This window comes from Rhinolophus ferrumequinum, chromosome 10 (genome assembly GCF_004115265.2).
Source record: "Rhinolophus ferrumequinum isolate MPI-CBG mRhiFer1 chromosome 10, mRhiFer1_v1.p, whole genome shotgun sequence".
Taxonomy (NCBI): Eukaryota; Metazoa; Chordata; class Mammalia; order Chiroptera; family Rhinolophidae; genus Rhinolophus; species Rhinolophus ferrumequinum.
In genome coordinates, this window is record NC_046293.1 from 7,950,963 (window position 1) to 7,956,962 (window position 6,000).

The following is a 6,000-nucleotide window of genomic DNA, read 5'->3' on the forward strand; positions in this document are numbered from 1 at the left end:
GCGGCCACTCTCCCTCCGCCAACACTCCAGCTCAGTCTCCTGGACACTGGCCCCAGCTCGGGTCCAGCTGGCCGCAGAGCCGCAGCAGCGGAGGGGCAGCGGGACAGACAGACAGCTTGGGCCCCGGACGGCAGCCTGACTTGTTGAATAAATTTCTGCAGCGCTGGCTCAGCGGGCTTCAGCATTGGCACGGAAAGAACTTTCGTGGCCTTGGAGAAGGGACCGGTCAAAGTTTCCCGTCCTTCCTCCCAAGGCACCTGCCCCGAAGACACCGGCTGGGGGGCCGACCTGATGGACACGCGCGGGTGGGGAGACCGGTCCCCAGAAATAAATAAATAAATGCCTCAATAAAGAAAGAATCGACGCGCCAAGAAACTGGCATCGGAGCTGAGCCCTCCCTTCTTTCCGCTTCACCCCCACCCCCATCCCCACCTACCTGGGCATGGATTTGGCTGGGCAGCTGGGGGTCGTCCAGATTAGAGACGCGTTGGTGATGCGTCCTCCCCAAGCCAGAAATCCAGGGGGACCCCCCGGCCCCGCCAGTCGCCCCCCAAGCCAATTCAGGATCAGCTGAGCCCCTGAGGCGCCAGGGGAGGCGGGCGGTGGGCAGCGGGCCCCCGGGCCCGGGCCATGGCGGGAGGAGACCTCAGGCTGACGGAGGGTCGGCAGGGATCCGGCGGGCGGCGAGAAGTCGGCAACGCGGACGAGCCGCGAACGGAGCCGGAGTTGGAGCGCGCGGCAGGCGGCGGGCGGGTGCGCGGCGCTCGGGGGCCGGGGCCGGGGTGGGGGGGGGGCTGCGGGGACCGAGCGGCAGGCAAGTGCCGGGAGAGGACCCGCGCGGCAGCCGACGCGGGCGGCGGCCCGGAGCAGGGGCGCGGGGTCGGGGCTGCGTTTCTAGCCGGGATCAGCTCGAGCCTCGGGCCCGGGGCTCGAGGTGCGGGGTCTGCGCGGCGGGGGCTGCGGAGGAGCCCGAGCGCCGGCGGTGCGGGGACGTGCGGCGGCGGCGAGACCGAGCCGCGCCGCGTGCGAGAGGCAAAGCCGTCCTTATACTGACACCAAATGTCTTCGGGGAAAGCTGCAGGCGCGGGACGCTGGAGGGGGGAGGCGCGGAGGCGATAGACAGACTGACAGCGACTGGTGAGCCCCACTCCTCTTCAGAGAGCAAGAAGCCCCCCAGCCTTGCGGCCACCTCCTTAAAATTCAGGGTCGTGCCTGGGGGAGCGTCCTAAGCGTCCTATCCCCCTCAGCAAGGGGGCTGCGTCATGTGTAAAAGGGGAGGGATCCCATTGCTGACCACTGCCTGTGGCCAAGGTGCCTGGTGGGTCACATTACACTTTGGATTCTCACTAAGATGCTGTGAGATGCGAGGCGGGGGATCCCCCACTGCTCCAGTGAGAGGCTGCCCGTCTGAGGCCACCAGCTCTTACGTGGTGAAGCCAGGCTAGAACTCCAAAGGTTCCCTCCAGACCCAGGCCGCCTCTCCACTTCTCATCCACACTAATGCTTCTTCTCAACCTTCAAGACTTGACTGAAAGACCACCTCCTCCAGGAAGGTTTCCATGAGGGCTCTCAAGTGGGACAGATGCCTCTTACTCCAGCTGCAAATGCCCCAGCCTCACCACTTCCCCTGGGTAGTCTGGGCCACAGGAGCCTGAGAGATCTGGGACCACAGCTCAGCCCTCCCCACCCCACATCATCTCATCTCCTTGGACAATGTGTAGTAGGGGGCGGGAACTGGGCTGGGGCTGGGGCTGGGCTGGGGTGGAGGTGGAGAGATGCTGAGGCCTGCCCTGGAGCCACTTGGTCTGACAGATGGGCAGTGCTTTGGAGGAATGTGCATGCACTCAAGTTTGATCCCAGCTCTGCCACTTCCTGACTTGCCCTTAAAGTCTCTGAGCTTTTGGTTCCCCCTCTGTGACATGAGGATAAAAATTCACGCTTTTCAGAATCAAACCAGGCTAAAAAATGCTTAGCACCCTACCTGGCTCAACAAATATTTATCCCATCCCACCTTTTAATCTGTCCCGGGAGACAAGACAAACCTTTGTCACCAAACCAAGTGCAAAGTCATGTAAGCACACCTGAGGCGGGGAGGTATCACATAGGTGTAGACTGAGCAGGCCAGAAGGCGTGCACCAGCGGGAAGGATTTACTTCAGATCACAGAGAGCTTCAGATCGGGAGTCTTCAGGGAAGCTCTCATCAAAGGCCAGGGTCTTACACTGGGCCTTGAAGGCTTGGGTAGGATTGAGATAAGAGGTGAGGAGTGGGGCGGGGGGAGAAACGGCACCAAATAGGAGGGAGAAAGGACATATGCAAAGGCATGGAGGTAGGAATAAGGTAGCAGAGGCAGGCATTCCATGCCCTGATCGCTGAGCGCCCTGCTGGAAAGCCCAGGCCTGGGCGAGCAAAAGTAATCCAGTAGCAAGGCAGAGGGAAGATAGCAAGCATTGCTCACTTTCTCTCCATTCTCCTCTGGCAACAGTTATTTCATAAAGTTCAAAAGGCTGGACAGGACCTTGAGAAGCCACCAGGTGGTAAATTCTCAGGACTAGATCCTTTCAGCTACAACCTCCCAAAGTGGCCTGCCCAGCCCCTGCTTGCATACATGGGATGACAGAGATCTCACCACTTCTTGGGGCAGCTCCTTCGCTCTCTGGGCACCTCAGATCATTCAAAGTTCTATTTTATATTTAAGAAGAAGTCTGACCCCTCCATGATTCTAGCCCCTTCCCTATCCCCACAGGACTAACACCCCCTCCCCAGCCTCCTTCAAGCATCCCCACTGGCAGGAAGTCCGGCTTTATGTCCAACCTAAATACTTTATGCTTTAAGTAAAGACTTCATTGTCCACTCCTTCCCTCTTCTGCCCACCACACCCCACCTCTTGGCAAGGAGTGCAGACAGACTAAAGGTCATGATAGAAGCCGGGATGAGAAATGAGCCTCAAACCTGTGGGGGAATGGGATTACAACTCCAGGTCTCATCCAGAACCTGTAGCAGTCCCCCTCCCCACCCCCCCGAAGTTCCTCACAGGCTGAGGGAGCTTCATTTATTCATTATTGCTATTTATACTGTGTCTGGTATTTGCAGAAGGCTACAGCAGCCGCACACACTCATTAGGCCCCGCCATGCCCTGGGAGCAGGGGCCTGTCTGGAGGTGGGCAAGATGGACCCTGTCCTGGAGTCCCCTAGTGTACCCACTTGGCCACTGGGCCAGGCTCCCTAAACCCTCTCGCAGGGACATGGCCCAACTGGGCCCTCACTCACTACTCCAGCAGCTGCTGGGCATCAAGCCCAGGCTCACCTCAGCCCCTTCAGGAGACCTTTCTAGTGATTCTAGTGACTGGAAGGGTAGGGAGCCTCTGTCAATGGTGATAAGCAAACTGGGGCTGAAGGAAACTGGGGCAGGATTCCCGCCCCAGGACATGAGATGAAGTCCCTTCCAGGACTAGAGATCCTAAGATCTCAGAAACAAAGATTCCAGTATCTTCACAATCCACATTGATTTCTTTCTCAAATACTTACACAGCATTTAGCTGGTCTAAGCTCTTGACAAATATTAACATATTTAATCCTTTCCACAATCTTGTAAATCATCACTACTGTTTTACAGATGAGGGGCCACTGGCATAGAGAAGTTAGGTAACTTGCTCAAGGTCACACAGCTAATAAATGGCTGAGCTGGGATTTGAATTCAGGGGGCCTGACTCCAGAATCTAACATGGTTCTAACTAGGATTCTGGATTCTAAGACTCAAAACTCTAAGAGTTAAGGTTTCCAAGATTCCAAACTGCCAGAGTGGCCCCACCTATTAGAAGAGGGCGGGGCCTGGCCCAAGATACCCTCCCATGGGCCACCCCTACCCCTATTAGAGCACGTTCCCCAGGCATGCACCTGACCGCCTAAGAACCAGGCCCTGGGAGCAGCCCACACTGATAGAAGGTAAGGAAGGAGAAAACCAATGGCAGAAAATGAACTTTAACATTCCAAAAGCTTTTATGAAGCATCTACCAGGTACCAGGCCTGTGCCAGGGCTAAAGAACATTACCAGATGGAAAGGTCCGGAAGTGCTGACTGCGTGAAACAGGGAGGGCATCTGGAGTCAGGCGTGGAGGGAGGGTGGGCCAGATGCTGAGCCTCCCAGACTGATGGGGCAGGCACTTGACGGGTTCAGAGGGGCCCAGGTGGACCCAGAGCCCAGTCTGGAGGGTTGTGGCTGAATTGGTAAAGGGAGAAAAACCAGAAGTCTCAGGGAAAAGCATGGAGTGTGAAGCAGAGAAGAGACTGCAGTGTGGAGAAGGTGGGGGTCACAGGAAGGGGAGGCACCTGGGAAGAAACCCCAGAGAGGACGGAGGACTCACATATGAGCCCTTTGCATGACTCCAGTGCCAGCCCCCTCCACACCCCGAACCTCCAGGAAGTCCAGTGGGTTTTTCAGTGTGCGGCTGCCAAGAAAGGAGATGAATTCCTCCAGAGCTGAAGTGACAAGGCCAGCCCTGGGCAGGTGAGCCAGCCCCTCCCCCAACTGGACTGCAGAAGCAAAGGTCAGAGCCAGAGGAGCCTACGAGGACACTGGCATTCCCTCCGAGTTCCTTGGTGGCAGGAATCCCACACAGGCAGAAAGGGTGGGGGTCCAGCGTCTTACCTGCCGAAGGAGCAGAGAGCATCCCTCCCCTCTGACAGAAGCCCTTTTACTCCATTAGCCCACTTAACCTTGGCACAGTCCTAGGTGAAAGGTATCATGAAGCTCATTTCACAGATGGGAGAGCCAGAATCCAGAAATTAAGTAAATTGCCCAGGGTCACATAGCTAATGAGCGGCAGAAATAGGATTCTATGCCAGAGTGAGTGAGTGTGAGCGGGTGGAGTGGGGGAGGGGTGAGAGCGCCTTCTCCCACCTGCCCAGGACAGGAGGCTGGAGACAGGCAGAGGGAGAAGGAACAGATCTCAGGAAGCCCACGTTCCTGCCAGGTGGGAAGCCCCTGACTCTCAGCCAAAAGAGGCAGTCGATGCCCTAGAAGCTTCCTGGGTGGGGCTTGAACAATCCAGTCTGGGTGTGTCTGGAAAGGGGTGCTGGGTGCCCAAGAGTCTGCAAGTGGCAAGGGGGCGTGGAGCAGCAGTGAGTTTATTCCAGCGTGAATGTCAGGGAGCAGAACTGCAGGGGGAGCTGCCTAGACCCCCACCCCGGAAGCCCCCCTCACTGCTGACTGGCACTTGACAGTTGGCACATCACCTCCTTTGGGCCTCACAACATCCAGCACACACAACCTGGCATTCAGCAGGTGCCCAATAGTTGCTGAGTCCATTTCTTGAATGCCAGTGCTCTGAGCAGTCATTTCCAGGTCCATTTTACTGATGAGGAAATTGAAGTCACGAGGGGTGACACAACATGCCAACAGTCACCCTAGGTGGTCACTCAGTGAAATGTACAAACCACCTACTATGTTCCAGGTGTTGGCTATACAGAGACAAATGAAACCCAGTCCAGCCCTGGTCTAGACCACCCAGGTTAAGCACAGAAGAGAAGTGGAGGCCCCAAGAGGAAACTGTCATTTCTGGCAGGGGACAGATGAGAAAGGCCTCACACACAGAATGACCGAGTGAAGGCTTAGAGGGCCGGTGAGAGCTCTCCCAAAAGACCACTAGAGGAAGGCCGAGGCAACAGCAGGAGCAAAGGCCTGGGGGTGTGAAGGAGCCAGACTTGTTGTGGGGACAACAGGAAGTACCACGTTGCTGGGCCACAGTTTTGAAAGCCCAGGCTCAGCGAGGTGGAAGTAGGGGGCGGCCAGGTCAGGTCTGTTGCAGAAGCCCTACCTGGGTGCAGCCTGAGAGCCAGCCGCAGAGAGCACCGTGCTGCCTGGAGGCCTGAACTAGCCTGAACTGGACAGGGACAGATGTGAGGGATACGTTTAGCAGGCAGAGGGACAGGACTTGGACACCTAAGGATGGCGGGCCCTGGTTTCTGGTCCTTCCCTGGGTGGGGTGGTGCCTGATATCTC

At 57.2% G+C, this 6,000-nt stretch overlaps 1 protein-coding gene across 1 annotated transcript in view; it reads right to left on the reverse strand.

Annotated features, from left to right (window-relative positions):
• CACNA1I (calcium voltage-gated channel subunit alpha1 I) overlaps nucleotides 1-759 on the reverse strand; it is a 110,137-nt gene extending 109,378 nt beyond the window's left edge. Inside the window, exon 1 of the mRNA XM_033117537.1 lies at nucleotides 437-759. The gene's annotated coding sequence lies outside the window, so the exon portion shown is untranslated. The remainder of the gene's footprint in view (nucleotides 1-436) is intronic.
• Nucleotides 760-6,000: the final 5,241 nt, after the last annotated feature.